Source organism: Acinonyx jubatus, chromosome D1, assembly GCF_027475565.1.
Source record: "Acinonyx jubatus isolate Ajub_Pintada_27869175 chromosome D1, VMU_Ajub_asm_v1.0, whole genome shotgun sequence".
Lineage (NCBI taxonomy): Eukaryota > Metazoa > Chordata > Mammalia > Carnivora > Felidae > Acinonyx > Acinonyx jubatus.
In genome coordinates this window covers 55,794,167-55,821,060 of record NC_069390.1, presented here as the reverse complement: position 1 = coordinate 55,821,060, position 26,894 = coordinate 55,794,167, and the positions used below count along the sequence as shown (strand labels likewise).

At 38.9% G+C, this 26,894-nt stretch overlaps 1 protein-coding gene across 6 annotated transcripts in view; it reads left to right on the top strand.

Moving 5' to 3' along the window:
- FAM168A (family with sequence similarity 168 member A) overlaps positions 1–26,894 on the top strand; it is a 203,157-nt gene that overhangs the window by 100,621 nt on the left and 75,642 nt on the right. The window lies entirely within an intron of this gene.

The window sequence follows — 26,894 nt, the reverse complement described above, 5'->3', positions numbered from 1 at the left end:
GGCACAGGATTTGTGGAGAAGTGAGGACATACTTCTTTTCCTCTTTAAACAAAGTTGGAAAGCCAAGCATCTTGCTAATTTGCCTAGAGTGTTTTTGAGGAGGGGAGTACTGGAAAGTGGAGGTTGGGGCTAGTTTTTAAAAAGCATAGAATTCTGGATTTGAGGATTTAATTTTTATTTCTATTGATACCACTGCAGATGTGCTCCCTCTTCAAAGATGAGTTGTAGGAACCTTGGACAGCAACTGGGTAATGAACTCTGTCTTACTATTCTGGGGTTTTATTTTAGACATTTCACTTGGATGAACTTACCATATGCAGCTTTGGCTATTCTGGAGCAGCCTCAGAGGTCCATGACATTTGTAATTCCCATTTTCCTGAGAAGAGCATTTGAAAAGCATTTGATGAGGCAATGGTAGATGAGAGTGGTTTACTTAGCTAAGGAATCTCTCCCACTTATGGATAGTGACATATGTAAATATGAGGATTCTTAAACTGTCTCTGGAGATTTCTCTACAAATGACAAGGTTTTTAATATATTCCCTTCCTACACTTTAAACTCAAGTCCATAATCAGCCTAGTCTTGGGTTCTGATCCCAACTCTAGTCCTTGACTTGCCTGCGTGGCCATGGATAAGCCTCTTTCCTTTAGTTCCTGCATCCACAGTAACAATGATGCTGAGCTGGAGACCTCTAACAATTTTTCTGGTTCTGATAGTTTAGGACTCTGTATATGGAACACAGATCAGCCTTTTCTTTGGCACTCTTCTTATACACAGATCATAATGCATTAAAACATAATTGTACCATAGTGACTGTACACATATTGGTCTAATCAATACATATACATGAAACGTTGATAATCATGCTATGCTGGCTTTTTGAGTGTTTTTGTTGTATTCTGTCCTTTTATGCCCTCTGCTGCCTTCATATTTTGGCTTTGCCTTGTGTCATCCTGCAGAGCAGGTCATAGATCCAAAGACACCACTGCATTTTAGTAGTATTTGGGAAAAAACAACAAAAATCACATTTTAAATTGAACCCGCTGCTTCAGTTTAAACTGGCCTTCCTGGTATCTACAGATTATCAATTTCTGCTCAGGCAGCCTGCAGGGCCAGGAGGATGAGACGTGGCAATTTTGTCCCAACTTGATGGAAAAACCTTAGGCCTCACCTTTTCTGTTGGTTGCAAGTGTGCAGCTTACACTCCACTTCTGCTTTACTGCGGTGTTAAAGATTTGTGGAAAGAGGCCAAAAATGCAAAAGAGGGAACTGTAAGGAACTATATATACAAAATGTGGTTTAAGACAACTGCCTTTGGACAATTTTTTGTTTTCTCCTCATTTTTTTTTTTAAGAATTTGTTTTTATTTTTTTTTTAACGTTTATTTATTTCTGAGACAGAGAGAGACAGAGCATGAATGGGGGAGGGTCAGAGAGAGAGGGAGACACAGAATCTGAAACAGGCTCCAGGCTCTGAGCGGTCAGCACAGAGCCTGACGCGGGGCTCGAACCCACGGACCGCTAGATCATGACCTGAGCTGAAGTCGGCCGCTTAACCAACTGAGCCACTCAGGCGCCCCTGTTTTCTCCTCGTTTTTGTTAATTTGCTCCATAGTTTTGGATATGAGTAATTGTAATAAGGCATTCCAAACATTTCATGGCACTTAAAGTGTAGAGCCTTTTTTTTTTTGCCTTTATATAACATACCTTTATAAACAACCTAGAGATAATGCCTACTATGAGTATTTACTTTTTATTGAGTACTTACTGTGTGCCTGACAATGTGATAAATACTTTCCATGTATCATTTCACTCAACTCTTCTATCAGCTGTAAAAGTGTGTTATCACAATTTGAAACAGATGAAGACAGTAAGACCCAAAGAAGATAAATAAGATGCCCAAGATCACACAGTTAATATGTGATGGAGCTCAGACTGGAATCCAGCCAGTAGTGCCTGGCTGGACAATCAGTTCTGTTAACTTCTGTGGTTTACTGTCTCTGTGAGATATGGCATTGTATCTTCATTTATAGATGAACAAGCTGACTAGAGAGGTTGTAAATTGCCAGTAATCACATGGCAGATATATGGTAGATATAGGACCTGAATTTTGATTGGTTTGGAATGTGTGTCCCAGCTGGTTTTTATTCATTTTCACTTTAAACTGTCTTATTTTTATATCATAATAAGATGAACCGTTTCACATTCTTTTGGATTAGTCTTGCTCTGGATTATAAATAAATTATAAAAAGGTCTTACTGGGGATGCTAAGAAAAATAAGATGTTGGGTCTGTTCTTAAGGAACTAATGGTTTGTTGCAAGGAAAAGATACATTCAGAAGCAGTAGTGCTCCCACTAGTTAGTAAGTAGAGGGAAAACCCCTAATGAGTTCAGGCTATGAGTGATTTAAAGGAGAGGAATAGAAGTGTGAGCTACAAGGGGCACCTGGGTGGCTCAGTCGGTTGGGTGTCCGACTTCAACTCAGGTCATGATCTCACAGTCTGTGAGTTCAAGCCCCGCGTCAGCCTCTGTGCTGACAGCTCAGAGCCTGCTTCAGATTCTGTGTCTCCCTCCCCTGCTCATGCTCTGTCTCTGTCTCAAAAATAAATAAAAACATTAAAAAAATTTTTTTAAGAAGTGTGAGCTACAATTTAATAGGGAGAATTTTGTTGTTGTTGTTGTTGTTGTCGTTGTTATTTTGGGAAGGGTTGTTAATATAGCATATGATAATAAAAATTCCACAGCCCTAGTTAAGTGTGATTAGAAAAAAACAAAACTACAGAATTCTGGAGCCAAGTTTTGTTTTTAGTAGGACCACAGTTCTGAAGTACTTATATATGTGAGTGGGGTCATTTAATATATTTGTGTTTTCTATGCCTTGCTTACATAAATGTTTATTGAATGAATGAATTTTGGGTCTGATTGTGAAGATACAGAGGTACTGTGTCATTATTATGACATAATGTGCAATAAAGTGCTAAAAGTGGAACCTTTAAAGAATGTCTAGTCTAGCCTCTACTTCTAACTGATGAGGGAACTGGGGCACAGAAAGGGGAAGTGACTTCTGATAAGTTGTAGAGAAGGACTGGAATCCACAGCTCCTGGCAGCACTAATGAGTTTCTGTAATAAGTTGCCAATGTTTCCACAGATTTCCTGAGTATGGGTAGAACATACAGAGAAAATATTGAAAGTATTTTGAATTACTGACTTTTTACAGTAAAGTGAGGATGTGGAGGTTTGGTTTTTTCTCAGTTCTACAGATCTTGTGTACCTAGTTTAGATTAGAAAGGTTCCATAGGTTAAACCTAACTTTTGATCATAGTTTTCCCACAGGGCACATCTAGCAGAGTTTTTTCCCTCAAAGGCCTGGCTGGAAGCAGTGGCCTTTATCTCTGATGTATAATTTACCTCTCCTTCCTGGTGTTTGAGGCTTGTTGGTCTTGATAAATGCCTGTTTTCTATGCACAGCCTGCAGTTAACATGGGGAACTCCTGGTGTGGAGCTGCTTAGGGAAGCGGTGGGTGAGACTGCAAGTGAAGTGGGCAGGGTGGGTTAATGGCCTGTGCCCACAAGCAGTGCATTAACTCAGAGAGCTTGTCTAGTCTGAATGAATCTGTAAATCTCAGTACCAGAAGGGGAAACTGATGTGAAAAGTATGCATTGGTATTGTTTCGCTGCAGAAAGGAATGGAGGTCAAACAGAGTCCAGTAGTGGAGAAGGAATTAGAATCCAGCAGTTCTGGATTTGATTCTAGGCTCAGTCATTTATAAGCCATATGACCTTGGATGGGTTCCTTAGTCTAAGCTCAGTTCTCCCATCTATAAAGTGGTGTTAGTAATACTAAGCACCTCACAGGGGTATTAAATTCTTCCTGAGATACTGAATGGCTTGTTTATTTTCCTACTCTTCCAGATCATTTCTCAGATATCACCCTCTCAGTAAGACTTCCCTAACTATCCTCTTAACAGTTGTAATTCCTATCCTGACACTCCCTGTTCCCTTATCCTGCTTTATTTTTCTGCTGTACTGCTAATTGTTCATATTTTTTATTTGTTAATCTTGTTGCTCCCCACTCATAATAACAACAAAATACAGCAATAATAGTAACAGCTAGTTCTTATATGTTGGGCACTGTTCTTAGCACTTAACATATGTTAACTAATTTAATCCTTATAAAAATCCTGTTAGGTGGTAGTATTATTATCCCCATTTTATAGATTAAAAAATTGAGGCATGAGGACATTAAGTGATTTTCAAAGAACACATAACTAGTTAGCAGTGGAGTGATAATCTGAACCTGAGATCTCTGGCTCCAGTCCTTGCTTTTAACCACAGTACTACACCGCCTCATTAGAACATAAGCTTCTTGAAGACAGTGCTGTTTCCTTAGCACCTAGAGTAGTAGATTGGTACATAGCAAACAATGACTATTTGTTAAATGAATGAATGTGCATTGATAATATTTGTGCGAGAAAAAGTTAAATGGAGCTATTTTATTTACTGTGGCCCCTTTTATCTTCTAAGGTCCTAACAGTTGCTCTAGTCCCGTGCTGGTTCAATATGGTAGCCAACAGCCACATTTTAGGTGCTCAGTAGCCACATGTGGCTCATAGCTACTATATTGGACACTGCAGATGTAGAACATTTTTATCCCTGTAGAAAGTTCAGTTTGAACAGTACTTCTCTAGCACCTCCTGGGTATCCAGGCTAGAGCAAAAAGGAGGAGGAGGTGGAGGAGCTAGTAGTGAGAAAGGAGAGAGAGAGAGAGAGAGAGAGGGAGAGAGGGAGAGAGGGAGAGAGGGAGAGTGATGGGCTCATTGAGGGCCTTGAATGCTGAAATAAAGTTTGGCCCTTATTTTTAAGCCAGAGGTTTCTGAATTTGACCATATATCAGAAATACCTGGGGGAAGCTTGTTTAGCATTCTGATTCTCAGGTGGTCTGAGTTAGTAGTTTTGGTGTGGGACCTAAAAATCTGTGTGTGTGTGTGTGTGTGTGTGTGTGTGTGTATGTGTAAAATAACACATGACATAAACGTCACTGTCTAAACTATTTTTAAGTGTGTAGTGTAGTACAGTAGTGTTAACTATATGTACCTTGTACAACAGATCTCTAGTACTTTTCCTTTTGCACAACTGAAATTATACCCAATAAACAACAACTTCCTATCCCACAGAGTCCCTGGCAACTACCATTCTACTTTCTAAGAGTTTGACTACTTAAGATATTTCATGTAAGTAGAATTATGCAGTATTTGTCTTTTTGTGACTGGCTTATTTTACTTAGCATAACATCCTCAAGGATTATCCATGTTGTAGCATATGATAAGATTTTCTTCTTTTTATTATTTTATTTTTGTTTTAGTTTTTAAATATTTATTTTGAGAGAGAGAATGTGAGTTCAAGCAGGGGAGGGTCAGAGAGACAGGGAATCCCAAGCAGGCTCCATGCTGTCATCGTAGAGCCCGATGCGGGGCTCCAGCCCATGAACTGTGAGATCATAACCTGAGCTGAAATCAAGAGTTGGACACTTAACTGACTGAGCCACCCCGGCGCCCCCAGGATTTTCTTCTTTTTATTTTTTATTTATTTAAAAAAAATTTTTTTTTAACATTTATTCATTTTTGAGAGTGAGAGAGAGCACGAGCGCGAGAGGTGCAGAGAGAGAGGGAGACACAGAATCAGAAGCAGACTCCAGGCTCTGAGCTGTCAGCACAGGGCCCGATGTGGAGCTTAAACCCACGGACTGTGAGATCATGACTTGAGCCGAAGTCAAACGCTTGACCGACTGAGCCACCCAGGCGCCCCTTTCTTCTTTTTAAAGACTTAATAATATATTACAAATATACACCATATTTTCTTTATTCATTCACTGTCAGTGGACATTTAGGTTGCTTCTCCCTCTTGGCTGTTATGAATAATGCTGCAGTGAACATAGTTATGCAAATATCTCTTTAATATCCTGTTCTTAGTTCTTTTGGATTTAGGCCCAGAAGTGGAATTGCTAGATCATATAATAATTCTATTTTTAACTTTTTGAGGAACTTCCATACTGTTTTCCACAGCAGCTATACCATTTTACATTCCCACAAATTGCACAAGGGTTCCAGTTTCTCTGCATCTTTGCCAACCCTTGTTATTTTCTGTTTTTTTTAATTTAATTTTTTTTTTTAATACTGGCTATCCTAACAGATGTGAGGTAGTAGCTCATCGTGGTTTTGATTTGCACTTCCTTGATAATTAGTGATGTTGAGCATCTTTTTGTATGAGTGTTGGCCATTTGGAGAAATGTCTATTCAGGTTCTCTGCCAAGTTTTAAATCAAATTATGTATTTATAAAACTGTTTTAAATAAGTACCCTGAGTAATTCTGATGGAGGATGGTGGTGAGTGGGCCAGCAGCTGTGATGGAGAGTGAGGAAGCTTGGCTCATTCAAGCTACATTATTCTCAATTGGGTTATTCTTGGCATTACATGCTGTCTCCAGTTTGATTTTTTTGTTATGTCTATATCATTAAGCCTCAAATTAGACAGGTGCTTCCCTGAGGAGTCTTCACTGTGTCCTGAAATTACCCTCTCTTCCATTTTCTGAGCCTTTAGCTTGTTCTAATACAGTATCTTTCCTTTTCAGCAGGCGTGCTTTCTCAGTGTTGGTGCTGCTGGGCAGCAATCTCTCCATTGTTCCTATCTTAAATTTCTTCCCCATTTCTTCAGCTTCATCACAACCAAACTCTTCCTCCAAGGCCTGTAGCCTAGGGCTTCCTGGGGCCTTTGCATCAAACAAGGATGGTTTTGCCTGGTTTTTCTGAGCCTTTCTGTCCTGAGACAAAGGACTTGGCCTGATACTCAGAGTCTCAACTGTCTGGAATGCAGCAGTTCCTGATTCAGAGTCTTGGACCTCCCACTGCAACGGCCCAGTAGTCTCTGAACTACACAGTAAGCAGAGGAGGTCTCTTGTGCTTCAGGTGGAAAAGCAGCCTCACTGCCATTCTTCTGGTTTGGGGAGTCTTAGAAACCTGCGGTCCAGTCCTGGATCTGTTACTGATTTGCCTTGTGACTTTGAGGAAGTCACTTGGTCTCTGTTTTCTCTGTTGGAAAATGAAGGGCTTGAATTAAATGATCTTTGAGGTCCTACTAAGCTATACATTCTTTGGTCGCTTTCCATTAATTAATGGTGTGCTCAGCTCTGTATCAGCCAGTGGGGAACTCCATAGGTTAGCAAGATAGCCTCTGCTTTCACAAAGCTCATAGCCCAGGAGGGAAGCACTCACATGAACAATCAGGTCTAACTTGAAGCAGGTCTAGAATGGGACTATCACCTGGTGTGTTTGAACAGAGCACAGCGATTAGTTCCTGCTGGAAGGATCTGTGAAATTTCAAGTAGGAGAGGGGGTTTGAGCCTTTGGTCCTGTCTTCTGGTGTTCTTCCTTCTCCCATCCCCATAGTCTCCAGGCCCATTCCCTTCTCAAACTTTGCCACAGTTTTCATGGTAAATCATGTTACTCCTTAAACACACACACACACACACACAAACCTAAAACACATACACACATAGCAATCCCTTCCTCCCTTGTCCAAACTCTTGCAGTAGTTGTATAGGTGTACAGGTTACATGTAAAGCTCCTCTAGTTTTTAGTATTTGGAACCAGGAGTTCAATTAGCTTCTCTCATTTTGTCTGCTATGAGGATTTTAAGCTGAGGGTTTGAGTCTCAGTTTTGCAACTACACTATGACCTCCATAGGGCAAACAATAGATCTTATTCTTTGGTCATCTGTACCTCTTCCAAGTGATTTTCGTAACAAATAGCCCTGAGTAGAGAGTCATTAGATGTGGGCTTATTTTAAACTGAGTCTCTTGGCTCTGATATGGATGTCACACTTGCTTATTTATTCAAGATGTGGTGTTTATATTAAGTGATAAATTTAAACACGTAACAGGTTTTTTTTTTTTAAGTTTATTTATTTTGAGAGAGAGAGAGTGCGTGCGTGTGCGCACGCATTCATGTGCAGGAGGGGCACAGAGAGAATCCCAAGTAGGCTCCACACTGTCAGCGCAGAGCCCCATGTAGGGCTAGATCCCATGAACCGGGAGATCATGACCTGAGCCAAAACCAACAGTCAGAGGTTTAACCAGCTGAGCCACCCAGGCACCCCAAGTGTGTAACAGGTTTTTGTTGTTGTTGTTGTTGTTTTGTTTTTTTTGTCAATTTGATCCTTCTTTCTTGCCTCAACCATCTTCTTGGCTCTAAGAAGGATAGTAAACCTGTTGTTACATGAAGGAAAGAACACTGGGTTTAGAGTGTGAGGAGTCAGGGTAGAGTCTGGGCAACTTTGTAAGTAGAGACTAATCCCACCTCTGATTCCCCATTGAGTTATTAGATGATTGCAGAAATGCTTTGGAAAGTAAAAAATGGATCTTTGAATTTTTTTTTTGGCTTTTAGCATTTGTAATTTAACAGATATTCACAAAGTACTTAATGTGTGCCAAATCCTGTGCTAGAGAAATAGAAGGAAGAGTAAGATATAGCCTTTGGCCTCCAAGTACTTTACATGCTAACTTGGCAGGCAGGTATGAACACAAAGGAATAAAGGAAGTGAACAAAGGGGGTGGGGAGGGAAAAGAATTGGAGAAAAGTGCTTGAATGTGAGACTTGTCAGGTTTTATGGGGTTCAGTTTGGGAACTTGACTTGCCTTGTGAAGGTCCTATGATGTCTTTTCTCAGAGTACAGCTAGGGTGAAGGATCTGCATCTCACATACGATATGAGATCAGAGAGTCAGTGTTCAGTCAGTTATCATTTTTGTATAACAGCAGCGTTGCATAGGAGAAAGAATAGGGAACTTGAGTTCAAATCTCTGGTCTTCACTTAAAGTGTATTCATCCTTGAACATGTTACATAATGTTGCTGAAAGATTAGTTTTGTTAATAAAAATGAGAGAATAAATGCCTCACATAATTATTCAGTTCAATTTGATAAACATTTACGGGAGTCTACTTTGTGCTAGCTGGATTCTGAGGTTGCAGAAGTGAAAGGACAATTTCCCAGGAACTCTCAATCTAGTGGGAAGAATTGTATCATGTAAGAATGTGAGATAGAAGCTATGTAATAAGAGCATCCCATGATTATAAGTGCTATATAAACACGAAGGCTTCGGGGCGCCTGGGTGGCTCAGTCGGTTAGGCTGCTGACTTCGGCTCAGGTCATGATCTTGCGGTCCGTGAGTTCTAGCCCCGCGTCGGGCTCTGTGCTGACAGCTCAGAGCCTGGAGTCTGCTTCATATTCTGTGTCTCCCTCTCTCTGGCCCTCCCCTGTTCATGCTCTGTCTCTCCCTGTCTCAAAAATAAATAAACGTTTAAAAAAAAAATTTAAACATGAAGGCTTCTGCCATAGATGACCATTCATAGAGCTGCGTCCCACTAGAACAGTATTACCATAAGCAGTGTCTTATATCTCCTTTTTGTTTTTGGGAGTTTGTGTGTGTGTGTGTGTGTTTTCTTTATTAACAGCTGGTTCCTGAAAGCTCAAGATTATTACAAGGAATAAATGTGATAACAGTCAGGTCAACTGGAGTTAGCATCTGACACACAGTAGGTAGTGACTAATGGAAGCTTTCGTTATCCCTAATCTGTGCTTCATCTGAGTCACAGAACAAGGAGAGTCTCTCAAATTAACTGCCATGTTCTGGGCACTGTTCTAGGGATTAGGGGTACAACAGTGAACAAAAATAGATGCAAATATTTATCATACTGGAGCTTATATTTTTGTGGGGAAGACAAATAACCAACAAGATAAAAAGTAAAATATTAAGTATGGTAGACAAGTGGGAAAGAGGAAAAAATAAAGCAAAGGAGGGAGAACTATAGTGTTGGGGGTGAAGGTTTAAACTTAAAAAAAAATTTTTTTTTAAGTTTATTTATTTTTGAGAGAGAGACAGAGTGTGAGTGAGGGAGGGGCAGAGAGAGAGGGAGACACAGAATCGGAAGCAAGGTCCAGGCTCTGAGCTGTCAGCACAGAGCCTGATGTGGGGCTCAAACTCACAAACCGTGAGATCATGACCTGTGCTGAAGTCAGATGCTTAACCAACTGAGCCACCCAGGTACCACTGAACTTTTAAATAAGGAGCCAAGGAATGCCTCACTTGAGAAGGTAACTTTCGATTAAGATTTGAAGAAGATGAGAGAATGAGTTGGAGGAAGAACATTCCAGGCAGAGAACAGCAAGTGCCAAGGCTCCAAAGCCAGACCTGGTATGTTTCAAGGAATGGCACGAGGACAGGGTGGCTGAAGTGAAGTGATCAAAGGGGAGAATAATAGAAGAGGTTGGAAGGTTGTAATGGGAGTAGACCTTGTCGGGTCTTCTAGATCCTAGGAAAGATTTAGCTTCTCCACAGAGTAAGATGGGAAGTCATTGACGGAAGAGTTACCTGATACAAGTTATTCATATGTTTTCATAGACTCATTCTGACTACTCTGTTGAGAATAGAGGGAAGAAAGGATAGATCCTAAAGCAGAGAGACCAGTTAGGCAGTTGCATCAATCCTGGTGAGAGATGTTGGTGGTTTAGATTAAGATGAATGAAGTGGGGGTAGTGAGACTTGATTTTCAGGTAGAGCTGAAAAAAATTTGCTGTTGAAGTAGTTGTGAGGTATAAGAAAAAGAGAAGTGAAGAGAGACACCAAAATTTTGACCTTTGCAGTTGAAAGGATGGAGTTGACTGGGTGCCTGGGTGGCTCAGTCGGTTAAGCTTCCAACTTTGGCTCAGGTCATGATCTCACGGTTCGAGAGTTCATTCGAGCCCTGTGTTGGGCTCTGTGTGGACAGCTCAGAGCCTGGAGTCTGTTTCAGATTCTGTGTCTCCCTGTCTCTCTTCCCTCCCCCACTCATGCTCTCTCATTCTCTTTCTCTCTCAAAAATAAATAAACATTAAAAAAATTAAAAAAAAAAAAAGGATGGAGTTGCCACTAACTGAACTGGGAAAAGACTTGAGGAGAAACAGATTTCAGGGGAGAGGGTGAGTGAATATAAAAATAGAGATGGTATTTACATTCACAATATTAGATGAAGTGACCTTGGGGATGCATGAAGATAGAAAAGAGAAAAGAGGCCCAAGACTTGAGCCTAGGTCACCACAAAGTTTAGATACTGAGAAAAAACTGCCAGAATAATGCAGAAAAACAAAACAAAACAAAAAACCTCCACCAAAACTCAGTGAGTATAGTGTCTGGAAGCCAAGTGAAGAAAGTGCTTAAAAGAGAGGAGAAAGTGATCAGCTGGGTCACATTCTGCTGACATATCAAGGAAGATGAGAGCTGAAAACTGATCACTAGTTTTAGCATGGTGGAGGTCATTGGTGACTTTGATAAGAACAGCAGTTGTGGTATGTATGGTGGGAATGAAAAATCTGATTGGCATGGGTTTAAAAGAATGAGACGAAAGACAAGAGAAAGCAAATATAAATAGCTCTTTCTAGAAGCTTTGTTGTGAAGGGAAGTAGAGAAATGGATTGATAACTGGCATGTTCAATAGAATAAAGAATGGGGGTTTTGTTATTTTTTTTTTTAATTTATTTTTTTAGATAAGACAAAAGCAGCAGGAGGCTAACAGGAATAATCCCGAAGAAAGGGAAAAACCTGATAATGTGGGAGAAAGAGGAGAAATAACCAGAGTAATGTCATTTGTTTGGTGAGGGGATGGAATCTGGTTTATCTGTCTTTGGAGGGTTGGATATGGAGTGGTACCCATGGTCAGAGGGGAGAAATCAGAGTATACGTGCACAGATGCACTTAGGTAGGTAAATGTGGTGGGAGCATGTGACAATTCTCTTTTGTGATTGATTTTATTTAGACAGATAAGCAAAATCACTAGGTGATAAAATAACTAGTGAGGTTAGCAGCAGAGAAAGCATGAAATAGTGTAGGAAAAGTAAATTGTCTTGGCAAATACAGAATGATTGGGTTGCATTTAGAGCCTACATGAAAATAGTGATCATAAGTTTAAAGTTTAAATTTGGTGGACATAGTTGTGTATATTTTTTTCTCCCAAGACCTGTGCCAATGTAGGCAGAGAGTAGATGGTGAATTGCATTTAACCAGAGCTGTGGTTTAATCAAACTTGTGTTAAGATAGAGGGCCAAGGGAGTGATTATAAAAATTGACCAAGGAATTTAAACTAGCCAGGATTAGGAGGGAAGTAAGGATGTGAGGAATGTGATAGAAATTAAATGTAGGTAGGATCAGTAGATTAAATGTCCTGATAGGCTGAAGGGTTGTTAGAATTGGGGTAACTATAGTGAGTAAACTGGAAAGATAGGAGATAGTGACTGGAGAATGAGATGTTTGGAATTAGGTTATAGAAAATTGACAGTTATTGGTAATGACAAGGTAAAACCATGGAATGAGAGGCTGAGGTAGAGTGGAATTCAAGATCAACAAAGAAGAGGAGGTCAAGTAACTGGGAGGGCAGTATTCTGTAGCCATTATTTATATAGTTACTGAAATTACCAAGAATTATGGCAAGAATGGTATTGGGGAGAAAAACCATTTGCTAGGAACCATAACCTTTAAGACATAAGTGGAAATAACTTGGGCTACAAGTTCAAGGCCCAGTGGTAGATGGGGAATGAGAGAAAAAGCCCCATTTGCTAGGGCTGCAAAGGAAACATTGTCAGGGACTGCTAGATTTCACTGAGAGCAAGAAGGCACAGGGGGACATTCACAGAAGAGATTGAATATACAGAGATTTGCTAACCTTGAGATCCAGAGGGAACAGTGGAAAAGGTCAGGAGATGAAGAGGGGAGAGAGGTAAGAGTCAGAAAATTCAATGTACAAGCCACATAGGAGTGAAGTCTGGAAGATGAGAAACAGCCTGGGGGTCCAGGGGTGGGGTTGGGTGCAGCAGCTAATGACATTCCCAACTGAGAAGGAGGTGGTCTTTTCTAATTGTTTGTAGTAAGATTATTCAAATTGGTTTTCCAATGACATTTGGAATAAGATATGATTTGCTGGTTAAAAAATTATCCACTTGTGGGCGCCCTGGGGGCTCAGTCCGTTAAGCTTCCGACTCTTGATTTCACCTCAGATCATGATCTCATGGACTGTGGGATCAAGCCCTGCTTTGGGCTCCGTGCTGACTGCATGGGGTCTGCTTGGGATCTTTCTCCCCTTTCTCTGCCACTCCCCCGGCCCACATGAGTGCTCTAACATTTATTTTTATTAAAAAAAATTTTTTTTTTAATGTTTATTTTTGAGACGGAGACAGAACGTGAGCAGGGGAGGGGCAGAGAGAGAGAGGGAGACACAGAATCTGAAACAGGCTCCAGGCTGTCAGCACAGAGCCCGACATGGGGCTCAAACTCACAAACCATGAGATTGTGACCTGAGCCAAAGTCAGACGCTTAACCGACTGAGCCACTCAGGCACCCCTATTTTTATTTTTTATTTTTTTAATGTTTATTCACTTTTGAGAGAGAGTGTGCGCCTGAGTGTACACACGTGAGAGTCGGGGAGGGACAGAGGATCCGAAGCAGGCTCCACAATGACAGCAGAGCGCCTCATGCGGGATTTGAACCCAGGATCCATGAGATCATGACCTGAGCCAAAATCGGATGCCTAACTTACTGAACCACCCTACCACCCCTCAAAATAAATAAACATTCAAAATAATAATCCATGTGGATAATATAAATTTATTTGCAAATATTAAAAACATACTGCTTTGGAATAAGAAACATTTATAGGTGTACAAAAAGCAGACAGATGCACATTATTCTCCTGCAAGAAAATATGCTTGGCAGTGCCAAAGTAGATTGGATCTTGTTCGAAGCATTAATTTATATATTCAAACATTGATACCACTTTGTCTTTTTTACTGAGGGTCATTTTGCTTCCTAATGAACATGCTGGAATTTATTTTCAGGTTGCTTCATCTGAGGGATCTATTCAGAAATAGTTGTTCCAGATTACAAATCAATTTGGAAATCCCAGTGGCACTTGAGGGGGAAAAAAAAATCCTGCAGTGAGCTTTTGATTTTATCTTGAAAAGCTAATAAGTGGTGGACAGACTTCTAGTTTGTGATCATCTTTATCTAAAACAGGAAGTCTGGAACGTTTTAAAAATCAATGTCTTCATGTTACAACAGATAAACCTTGGCAATGTTATGCTAAGTGAAATAAGTCAGTCATAAGGGACATGTGTAATTCCTCTTATACAAGGTTCTTAGAATAATTAAATTCATAGAGATAGAAAGTGGAATGGTGGTTGTTAGGGGAGGAGAGAATGGGGAGAGTTAGTCTTTAATAGGTACAGAGTTTCAGTTAGGGAAGATGAAAAAATTCTGGAGATGGATGGTGGTGATAGTTGCACAATAGTGTGAATGTACTTTATGCCTCAGAACTATACACTTACAAATGGTTAAATTGGTAAATTTTGTGATACATATTTTACCACCACAAACAAAAATCCTCCAGTGTTTTGAGTGTCCAGTGCCTACAAGATTCCTTGCCTAAACGAGTTGACCATTCTCACATTTTATTCTATTTTATTTTATTTTATTTTATTTTATTTTATTTTATTTTATTTTATTTTATTTTATTTTATTTATTTTAGAAATAAAGAGTGCAAGGTGGGGATGGAGGCAGAGGAAAAAGAGAGAGAGAATCTTAAGCAGGCTCCATGCTCAGTGTGGAACCCAACTCAGGGCTCAGTCCCTCCTGGGATCATAACCTGAGCCAAAATCAAGAGTCAGATGCTTAACCAACTGAACCACCTAGGTACCCCATTCTCATATTGAATTACAAATAATGAACCCCCTTCTCCCTAATACCTTACATTTGTGTACTACTGTACAGTTAAATGTTTTCATATCTCATTCAGAACAGCCTTGAGAAGTAGGTAGATAGGAATAGATAAGGAAATTGATTCTAAGAGACTTGCTCCTGTTAAGTCAGAGGGAGTGTCTAGTTCAACATGGTCTAGTTTCAGAACCTTCCTAGCCATAAATGAGGGAGTTTAAAACTTATAAGTGGGGGGCTTTTCCTGAAGCAATATAGTTCCTTCAGCAGAGACCTCCTCCCTTTATTACAGCACAGAGGCAGAACAGTTGAGATCTGCACTCCTGACTTGCACGCACTGCCTGGTTTGTATCCAGTTCTTCAGCAGAGATTTGGACCTGGGAGACTGATCATACCATCTGCAGTTTGACCAGTTAAATTCTATATGCTCATCTTTTTTTTTTCCCCCTGAAGGGAATTAGTTTTTCAAATATCATAACATAATAGGATCAAAAGTAAATAAAGAGATTCACAATGAAGGGGAAAAATAAGGAAAACAGAATAAATGAAGCCAAGATAAATTTAGTACCAGGAGTTTTTTTTTTTTTTTTTTTTTTTTTTTTTTTTTTGCTAAGATTTGGTAGCAAATTCAACTCTGAGCTTCCTGGTGGCCACAGCAAGGTCTGGTCCAAGATTCACAGTGTCTGTCATTCTCTCATCTATTCTTTCAACTGATAGTTTATTCTCAGAAGACACACATGTATCTCTGGCTCTAATGTCTGAAGAAAATAGAGCTCATTTTAAACAATGGCTGACATTAGTGGTTGCCACAGTAAACTTGATGGTAAGCTCTTTGTCTGGTTTATTTCTATTTAGCTTATACCTGGCACCAGCGATTGGCTCAGACTGAATAATTATTATGGACTTGATGAATGAATAAGAAATGATTGCTCTTTTTAGGATCTGATGTAAAACTTGGACAATGGACAGTCATTTTGATGTTCAGCAAATACTGAATACTTGTAGATACTTGGTCCTGTGCTGGGCTCTTTGAAAAATAAAGACATAAATTATGGCTTTATCTTCAAGGAGTATTTTTAAAAAGCTAATGATACAAAGCACTATGTGAAGATATAAAATGCTTTGTGAGGATTATGGGAGCTCAGAGGAGAGAGTTCATCTTAGGCCAGGCTGTTCAGTTTCCCCAATGGTAAAAAGGGAATAATAGTACCTACTTCATAGGGTGGTTGTGAAAATTAAAAGAGTTAATATATGTAAAGCTCTAAGAAAAATGCCTGGCTCATAGGAAGCATTCCACAGATACTAGCTAATAATAATATTTAGGGAAGACATCCTGGAGAAAAGAGTGCATGGACTTAGGCTCTTTATATCCCTGTGTTTGTCCCTACCAAAGCGTGTGGGTGTCCTTATTTGACTCTTGATATGTTTCCCTTGTCTGCTAGCTCCAGGGTCCTTAAGGGCATGTATCATAACTTATACTCATCTCTGTATCCTTTTTTGTTAATTGTCTGAAACATTTTAATGTATTTTTGAGAGACACAGAGCATGAGTGGAGGTGGGGCAGAGAGAGAGAGAGAGGGAGACACAGAATCTAAAGCAGGCTCCAGGCTCTGAGCTGTCAGCACAGAGCCTGATGCGGGGCTCAAACCCATGAACCGCAAGATCACGACCTGAGCCGAAGTTGGACACTTAACCGACTGAGCCACCCAGGCACCCTTCATCTCTATATCCTTAATGCTGGTACTGGGCCTAGTATAACATAAACACCCAGTGAAGGTTTGTTGACTAAAGGAAGAAAGCAAGCAAGCATACTGGGAGCCAAGCAGGCTTGCTCCTTTAACAGCTGAGAAGGTTCTAAAGACATGCTTTCTGGGAGCCCTACTTGGCTCTGAATTACATCTGACAGCATGTTCTGCTTGCTGTCCTGTTACTCTTCCTCCATGTTCCTTCATTCCTTACTGCCTTTATACCCTTGTTGGACTACTACTGACCTCTAAGCAAATGAACTAATGGTTGGTGGGTAGTTAGTTCACAGCAGTCGTCATCTCAGATCATACTGATTTCCAGTTGTTCACTGGACATCTTTGCCTCTGCTTGTTCAAAAATGAATGCCATATTTCACTGCTTACCTAGAAACTCCTTACTTTCTCCTCATTGAGCCCTGTATAGAGTTTCTAAAACGTATCAGTTATGACTCTAAAACAATTTCTGTGTTCTTTCCTTTTGTATTTCCACTCTTCCTTTTTAGTTCTTATTTCTTTTCTGCCAGTTCATCCTCCAACTTCTCATGAAATGTCATTCTAAAACACAAATATGTCACTTTATTAATTTAATTTTTTGTCACTCCCTGTTTATCTTCATAGCATTTCTTTAGATTATATGGTAGGGCTCAATTTCCGTGTTATAGATGAGGAGATAATTGCATTCCTGGAACAGATGGCCTCAAGGTGAAATTAATACTCCTCTTAGCCTCTTGAGGCTAATTACCCTTCTGAAACCTCAGACCCAGGAAGAGAACAGTCTAAAGTCTAAAATCTAACAGTCCTGTCTCTATAGAAATTGTGGGTCCAAGGCATTGAAAATCATATGTGATGAGGATGTTTCCCCAGATGCAATAATGATAAAAATCAACAATTTGTTACGTGTTTGTACTCTGGCAAAACATGTATTGTCTTATTTAGTCCTCCCAACAATCCTAGGATATAGTTAACACTAGTATTTCCACTCTACAGAAGAGGAAACTGAAATTAAGTGTGGCATACAAGGCCTCACATGTGCTATGACTTAAAAACCTATGTTCTTAACTATTATGTGAAGTTTCTAGGTAGCACTTTGCACATGTTGCTTCCCTAGGAAGGATCATAACTTTGTGTGCTATAAACTTGCTGTTGAGAATTGCCAGTCTAGTAGGCTTTGTGGGTTTGCTTCAGAGAACTAACATATTCTGGTAGAACACTTTGACTGAATAGGTACTTCAATGAATACCTTTATTTCTTTAGATTTCCTTAGTATCCTGTGTCTCATGACAGATCAGTCTAAAATGCCACGTAAGACTTATTACCAGCAAAAGGGGGAAGAGGGGTTTTATTGGGACTGTGTTTTCATATAGCTATCTTGTTCATTTGTCTTGTCTTCCCATCTAATCATCTGTTCATCTGTCCATGCAGAGAATGATATCAAGGAGAGATGGTAGAAAGCCTCCAGTGTAAAGTTGGAGACCTGGGTTTTGTTAAGGACCCAATCCATGACCCTAACTTGCCATGTATTTCTGGGGTAGTCCCTTCCTTTCTCTGTGCCTCAGTTTTTGTTTTTGTTTTCCTTCAAAAAAATAAATAAATAAAGGTATTTGGATGCCATGACCATAGGCCTCTTCCAACTAGCTCTCTGCAGCTGGATGTCATAGGTAATATGGCAGTTGTACTTTTGAAAAGTAGCACTGGTACTTTTATATTATATTACAGGCCTCTTCTAAGAAGATAAAATCTGGCTTATATATTTGCATTGCAAATCTAGCCTCTTGTCAGTAACCATTAAAGAGAGGCTCTGATTTATAGCTTCTCTAGAAATGCGTGTTGACTATTTCTATAGCTTGGGATGTTATATAGCAAGTCTGCCTATAGCAATCCATGTCTAGCAAATTATAACTTTGCTTCAGAGGTATGTGATAATTTAAGATCATTGTATTATGCGGTTGTGAAACTGTGGTATGCAATCAGTTTGTTCAGTGAATAGTTCCCAGGCACACACTGTGTTCCTGACTTTGTGCTAGGTATTAGGAATAAAAGTCTGACAAGACACATCTCTGCTTTCATGGACTTGGCAGGAGTTGGGAGTGTGATATAATTATGTCAAGAGTGTGATAAATACTACAGAAGCTTCCCAGTGAAAGTGACATCTAATTGAGCCCTGAAGAGAAGAGGAGGAATTATCCAGATTAAGAGATAGGGTAGATCAGGGAGAACCCCTGAATGATGAAGGATGGTATTTCAGTCAGGCACAGCAAACAGCAGTGTTGGAAAGACTCAGAGGCAGGAAAGTATGGCGTGTTCAGGGGAACTCAAAAAAGATAATACCTGCTGGATTATAAAGTGTGAAGGCAGGAAAAGGCTATTTTAAGATTACAGCCATTTTAGGTATCCCTTCTGGATTGGGAAATAGCATGATGTCATAGAAAAGACTAGACTTGGGATCTAAAGACCCAGGTTTTAGTCCTTGGCTTGCCACTAGCTATCTATGGGATCTTGAACAAATTATTTAACTTCTCTGATTCTTAGTAATTGTTAACTCTTGCACCATCCTTTTAAGCTGTAAAACTGCTACACTGTGAAAGCTTTTCTTAATTCTTCTGCAAAGCAGAATGACATCCTTGCTCTGTTTAAACACTTTTAGTATAGCACTTTTATTATAGTAATTTTTATATGCAGGTGTTTCCCCATTAAAAGGTGAGTTCTTTTAAGGGCAGAGAAATGACAATGTAAGTCCCAACTACTTGCGAGGTTTAATGGATACTTGGATTGTATATTAAGGGAGTTTCCCTCTGAAATTTGTTTGCCCTTAGAAAAAAAAAACCCTGAGAAGAAATCTTGTATTATTTGCAAACATGTGACTGGAGAGACAATTTTGTTGTGTTTTTGATTAGCAAAAAAGCCATTTTCTTTTTTTTTTTAATATAATTTGTTGTCAAGTTGACTAACATACAGTGTATACAGTGTGCTCTTGGTTTTGGGGGTAGATTCCTATGATTCATCGCTTATATTAAAAAAGAAAAGCCATTTTCTTAAAGCTGTTTCGGTGGACTGAATGCTCTGGTGGTTAGAATGTGACATTTTGCAGATGAGCATATCATTTACAGGCAGGCAGGCACAAGAGATGGTTGTTGAAGTTTTACATGAAAAGAGCTTTCTGTTAACAGTGGAAACCTTTTTGATATTGAGATCCTCTTAGCAGATCCTAGAAATCAGAGTTCCCCTCCATTTTCACCTTTAAATTGAAACATTTTCTAAGATGAAATGATATATACAGAGCTGTAAAATGTGGAAATCTAATGGGTAGTTTGATTACATTTGGCAGACGTATAAAGAAGCAGACATCTATTATAAAAACTGGCCTTCCTTGTGTATCATCATACTGATAAAATTAAGGGGAAAAACCCACTGAAATGGACTTTTCTTAAATTTGTTTGCTCAGAAGAAGTTAATGTGATATGAAACTGTTGAATTCCAATAAAGGTTTATTTTTATTTACCCATTAATTCATTCATCTTGCCTAATCAACAAATGTTTACTGAGCACCCTGCTTTATACCAGGCCCTTTTCTAGAAATTTAGGAGTGGATAAAACATATGGTCCCTTAACCTCATGGTGCTTCAAATGTAGCAGGAAGAAAAGAGTTGCACAAGCAAATTACGGCTGCAACGAGTATTTATAACAGAAGCTCAGAGAGCTCTGGGATCATAAAATGGCCTGTAGTCATGCCCTATCTGGCCTTCTGAGATTCTTCATAAGAACTGTGTAGACACAACTGAGAAATGAGTATAGGGTGATAATATCCCTATCATGTTTTCACTTAGATTCTGTGCTCCAGTTGTTCAGAGCTGCTTGACATCCTGCCTTGCTCGCTCATGACTTAGTTTCATGAATGCCCTTTCCTTTGCCTTCTGTAGAATTCCCATCATCATTCAAAACAGATCGAATGACAGTTTTTTAAATCTTCAACATCTCTCCCTCAAATAGAACCAGGTTCAGCTACAACAGTCTAAAATAACAGTGGGTTGGAAATATAAGGTTTTATTCTCTCATGTAAAAGAAGTTCAGAGGTAGGCAGTCCAGGCCTGACCTGATTGTTCCATGAAATCATCAAGGACACAGGCTCCTTCTACCATCCTTGATTTGAGACTTCTATTCTCAAGGTTACATCATGGAAGAGAAGGCTGATGAATCCCAATCCATTGTGTCCTAATTCTAGATAGCAGGAAGGAGTAAGTGGAGAAAGCTGGGCCTCCAGATAACACTGTTCCCTTTAAGTAGCCTTTAATAGAAGGCTAACGATATTTGAATTGTGTCTCATTGAGCAAAACTAATTACGTAGCCACACCTAACTACAGGAGGCACTAGGAATTAGAATCCTTTAACTGAGTGTTTTGCCACCTAGTGGTAGTTATAGCGTTCTTTCCCTGACTACCATCCTTTAGTTAGTTATAAATTCTAAACACTCAATATAATAACAGTACTGTATTGCTTTTAGTTGTCAATTTCTATGTCTGTTTCTTTCTTATACATACCTCAGGAATAGAAATTGTGTCCTGTTATCTCTGTAACACTTTGCACAGAGCCTGGCACAGGAGGTATCTTCATGTGTATAAAATGAAGGTGTTGAACTAAATGAGAATACTTTTAGCTTATAAAAAATCTGGAACTATTTCTTTTTGTATTTTTAAACCACTTTATTGAGATATAACTTATATATGATAATATTCACCCTTAAGTATACAATTCAGTGATTTTAGTAAATTTACAGAATTGTGCAACTATCGCTAAAATCCAGTTTTAGACCATTTTTATTACCCTATAGAGATCTCTTGCTCCCATGTGCTATCAATCCCCATTCCTACCCCAAATCCCAGGTAACCAAAGATCTGTCTGCCTCTATAAATTTGCCTTTTCTGAACATTTCATATAAATAGAATCATATAGTATGTGGTCTTTTGCTCCATCTGCTTTTATTGCATGATATTTTCAAGGTTAATTCATGTTGTGATATGTATCATTGGTTTTTTCCTTTTTCTTGCTGATACTTTCTTTGTTGTTTTGGGAATTAAATGTATATCTTAATTTATTACAAATTATTGTATTTATTACAGTCTGCTTCACATATAATCTACTCAGATACAAACTAAATGAATTTCAGTAAAATATAGAAACTTTGTCTCAATATAATTCCATTCCCCCCTCTCCTTTACTTGTTTTTATATAAGTCAAATCTTTATATATAATATGCCCAATAATGCAGTTTTGGAGTTATTGTTTTCATAAATTTAAAAGACAGTATATAAGAGAAAAATATTTATATTCTTTACCTACATAATCACCTCTACAGGTGTTCTTTATTTTTTCACGTGGATTTGAATTACTCTCTGGTACCGTTTCCTTTCAGCCTGATAGCCTCAGTATTTCTTTAGTATTTTTATTTATTTATTTGTTTTAATTTATTTTTTATCTTATTTTTTAAATTTACATCCAAGTTAGTTAGCATTTAGTACAATAGTGATTTCAAGAGTAGATTCCTTAATGCTCCTTACCCATTTAGCCCATCCCCGCTCCCACAACCCCTCCAGTAATCCTTTGTTTGTTCTCCATATTTAAGACTCTTTTTTTTTAAATTTTTTTTTTAATGTTTATTTATTTTTGAGACAGAGAGAGAGACAGAGCATGAACAGGGGAGGGGCAGAGAGAGAGGGAGACACAGAATCTGAAACAGGCTCCAGGCTCTAAGCCATCTGCCCAGAGCCCGACGCAGGGCTCAAACTCAGGGACCATGAGATCATGACCTGAGCCGAAGTCGGACGCTTAACCGACCAAGCCACCCAGGCGCCCCAAGAGTCTCTTCTGTTTTGTCCCCCTCCCTGTTTTTATATTATTTTTGCTTCCCTTCCCTTGTGTTCATCTGTTTTGTGTCTTAAAGCCCTCATGTGAGTGAAGTCATATATTTGTCTTTCTCTGACTAATTTCACATAGCTTAATACCCTCTAGTTCCATCCACGTAGCTGCAAATGGCAAGATTTCATTCTTTTTGATTGCCGAGTAATACTCCATTATATATATATACACACATACATACACACACACACACACACACACACACCACATCTTCTTTATACATTCATCCATCAATGGACATTTGGGCTCTTTCCATACTTTGGCTATTGTTGATAGTGCTGCTATAAACATTGGGGTGCATGTGCCCCTTCGAAACAGCATACCTGTATCCCTTGGATAAATACCTAGTAGTGTAATTGCTGGGTCGTAGGGTAGTTCTATTTCTAATTTTTTGAGGAACCTCCATACTGTTTTCCAGAGTGGCTGCACCAGTTTGCATTCCACCAGCAGTGCAAAAGAGATTGTCTTTCTCTGCATCCTCGCCAACATCTGTTGTTGCCTGAGTTGCTCATGTTAGCCATTCTGACAGGTGTGAGGTGGTATCTCATTGTGGTTTTGATTTGTATTTGCCTAATGATGAGTGATGTGGAGCATTTTTAATGTGTCAGTTGGCCATCTGGATGTCTTCTTGGAGAAGTGTCTATTCATATCTTTTGCCCATTTCTTCACTGGATTATTTGTTTTCTAGGTATAGAGTTTGATAAGTTCTTCATAGATTTTGGATACTAACCCTTTATCTGATATGTCATTTGCAGATATCTTCTCCCATTCTGTTGGTTGCCTTTTAGTTTTGCTGATTGTTTCCTTCGCTGTGCAGAAGCTTTTTATTTTGATGAGGTCCCAATAATTCATTTTGCTTTTGTTTCCCTTGCCTCTGGAGACGTGTTGAGGAAGAATTTGCTGCGGCCAAGAGCAAAGAGTTTTTTGCCTGCTTTCTCCTAGAGGATTTTGATGGCTTCCTATCTTACATTTAGGTGTTTCATCCATTTTGAGTTTCTTTTTGTGTATGGTGTGAGAAAGTGGTCCAGGTTCATTTTTCTGCATGTCGCTATCCAGTTTTCCCAGCACCATGTGCTGAAGAGACGGTCTGTATTCCATTGGATATTCTTTCCTGCTTTGTCAAAGATTAGTTGGCCATACGTCTGTGGGTCCATTTCTGGGTTCTCTATTCTGTTCCATTGATCTGAGTGTCTGTTTTTGTGCCATCTTTAGTATTTTTAGAAAGGCAGGTTGCTGCCAGTGAATTATCTCAGTCATTATATGGGAATGCCTTTATTTTTGCCTTCAGTTTTGAATATAGTTTTGCTGGGGTTATAAATCTTTTTTTAAGGAGGATATTTAATTTTTAATTTATTTTTTTAATGTTTATCTTTGAGAGAGAGAGGGAGAGTGCAAGCGGGGGAGGGACAGAGAGAGAGGGAGACACAGAATCTGAAGCAGGCTCCAGGCTCTGAGCTGTCAGCACAGAGCCCAATGTGGAGTTCAAACCCACGAACTGCTAAATCATGACCTGAGCTGAAGATGGATGCTTAACCCACTTAGCCACCCAGCTGCCTCTATTTTTTATTTTTATTTTATTTTTTGAGTAAAGTTGACACAGTGTTAGATATTTTAAGTATACAACTTAGTGGTTTGATAAGTTTATACATTATACTATGTTCACCCAAGTATAGCTATCATCTGTCCCATTATAATGCTATTACATTGTCACTGACTGTATTCCTCACGCTCTGCTTTATATTCCCATGACTCACTCATTCTATAACTGGAGGCCTGTATCTCCCTCTCCTCTCCACACCCTTTTGCCCAGCCCTTCCAACACCCTCCCCTCTGACAACTATCAGTTTGTTTTTTGTTTATAGTCCTGATTCTGCTTTCTGTTTTATTTATTTTTTATAGATTCCATTTATGAATGGAATCATAATGATATTTGTCTTTCTCAGTCTGCCTTATTTCGCTTAGCATAATACCCTCTAAGTCCATCCATGTTGTGTCAAATGGCATGATCTCATCCTTTTTTATGGCTGGGTAGTATTCCATTGTATGTGTGTGTGTGTGTGTATATGTTTTCTTTATCCATTTGTCTATTTATGGACATTTAGGTTGTTTTCATGTCTTGGCTATTGTAAGTAATGCTACAGTAAACATAGGGGTGCATATATCTTTTTGAATTAGTGTTTTCATTTTTCTTGGGTAAATACCCAATAGTGGAATTATTGGATCATATATCTTTAATTTTTTGAGGAACCTCCATACTGTTTTCCACAGTGACTGTATCAATTTGCATTACCACCAGCAGTGCATGGGGGTTCCTTTTTCTCCACATGCTTACCAACATTTGTTGTTTCTTGTATTCCTGATTTTAGCCATTCATACAGGCATGAGATGGTATCTCATTGTGGTTTTGATTTGCATTTCCCTGTCAGTGACTGATACTGAGCTTTTCATGTATCTGTTGGCCATCTTTATGTCTTTGGAAAATGTCTGTTCAGGTCCTCTTCCCATTTTTTAATCAGATTGTTGTTTGTTTGTTTGTAATTTTTTTTTTTTTTTTTGCTTTTTTGGTGTTGTATAAGTTCTTTTTAAAAAATTTTTTAATGTTTATTTTTGAGAGAGAGAGAGAGAGAGACAGGGCACAAGTGGGGGAGGGGCAGAGACAGAGAGGGGGACACAGAATCTGAAACAGGCTCCAGGCTCTGACCTGTCAGCACAGAACCTGATGTGGGGCCCAAACTCATGAACTGTGATATCATGACTTGAGCTGAAGTCAGTTGCTTAACCCAGTGAGCCACCCAGGCGTCCCAAGTTGTATAAGTTCTTTATATATTTTGGATATCAGATCCTGATCAGATACATCATTTGCAACTATCTTCTCCCATTCAGTGTGTTGTCTTTTCATTTGTTGATGGTTTCCTTCACTGTGCAAAAGCTTTTTATTTTGATGTAGTCCCGATAGTTTATTTTTGCTTTTGTTTCCCTTGCCTTAGGAAACATATCTAGAAGAATGTTGCTATGGCTGATATTAGAGAGATAACTGTGTTCTCTAGGATTTTTATGGTTTTAAGTCTCACATTTACGTCTTTATTGTTTTGAGTTTATTTTTGTGTATGGTGTTCAGAAGTGGTCCAGTTTCATTCTCTTATATGTAGCTGTCCAGTCTTTCCAGCACCATTTATTGAAAAGACTGTCTTTTAGCCATTGTATATTCTTGTCTCCTTTATCATAGATTAATTGACCATGAAATGTGGGTTTATTTCTGGGGTCTTTATTCTGTTCCATTGATCTGTGTGTCTGTTTTTTTGTGCCAATACCATACTTGTTTTGATTACTACAGCTTTATAGTATATCTTGAAATCTGGAATTGTGATACCTCCAGCTTTGTTCTTTCTCAGGATTGCTTTGGCTTTTCAGGCTCTTCTGTGGTTCCAAGGGGGTTATAAATCTTGATTAATATGTTTGCTTTTTTTGTTTTAGCACATTTTATATATCATTCCACTGCCTCTAGCCTCCATTATTTCTGATGAGAAGTGAGCTGTTAATCTTGTTCCCTTTTATCTGACAGATTGTTTTCTCTTGCCACTTTCAAAAATTTCTCTTTGGCTTTCTGCAGTTTTTACTGTGATGTACACAGGTATGGATATTTTTTGTGTTTAACCAACTTGGAGTTCATTATCTATCTTACATGTGTAGTTTAATGTTTTCTTTCTTGTTTTTTTAATTTGAGAGGGAGAGAGAGAGAGCATGAGCAGAGCAGGGCAGAGGAGCAGAGGAAGAGAGAGAGAAAATTTCAGGCAGGCTCCATGCCCAGTGTGGAGCCAGAAACAGGACTTGACCCTGAGCCGAAATCATGACCTGAGCCGAAATCGAGTTGGACCCTCAACCACTGAGCCACCCAGGCACCCCTATTTGTTTTTAAAATCAAATTTGGGAAGCTTTTAGCCATTATGTCTTCAAATATTTTCTGCTCATTTTTTTTCTTTCCTCTTTCTGGAACTCCCATTACTTACATGTTGGTTTGATTGATATTTCCCACAGGTCACTCACTCGGTTTATTTTTATTTTTGTTTTCCAGATTGTATAATCTATATTGATCTGTCTTTGGATTTGATGATTTTTTTCTCTGTCAGCTCAGATTTGTTGTTGAATCCTTGAATATTTTATTTCAGAATACAGTTTCCATTTGGTTCTTTTATTTTTATAATTTCTATATGTTGATATTCTCTATTTGATGAGTTATTGTGATCATACTTTCATTTAATTCTTTAAATATGGTTTCCTTTTATTAATTTATAATAGCTGTTTTAAAATATTTATCTGCTGATTCCAATATCTGGGCTCCCTTGAGTCAGTATCTATGGTCTTTTATTTTTCCTTAGTAAAGGGGCACACTTCACTGTTTCTTTGCATGATTCATTTTTTTTTTTTTTTTTTTTTTGGTTGAAAACTACATGTT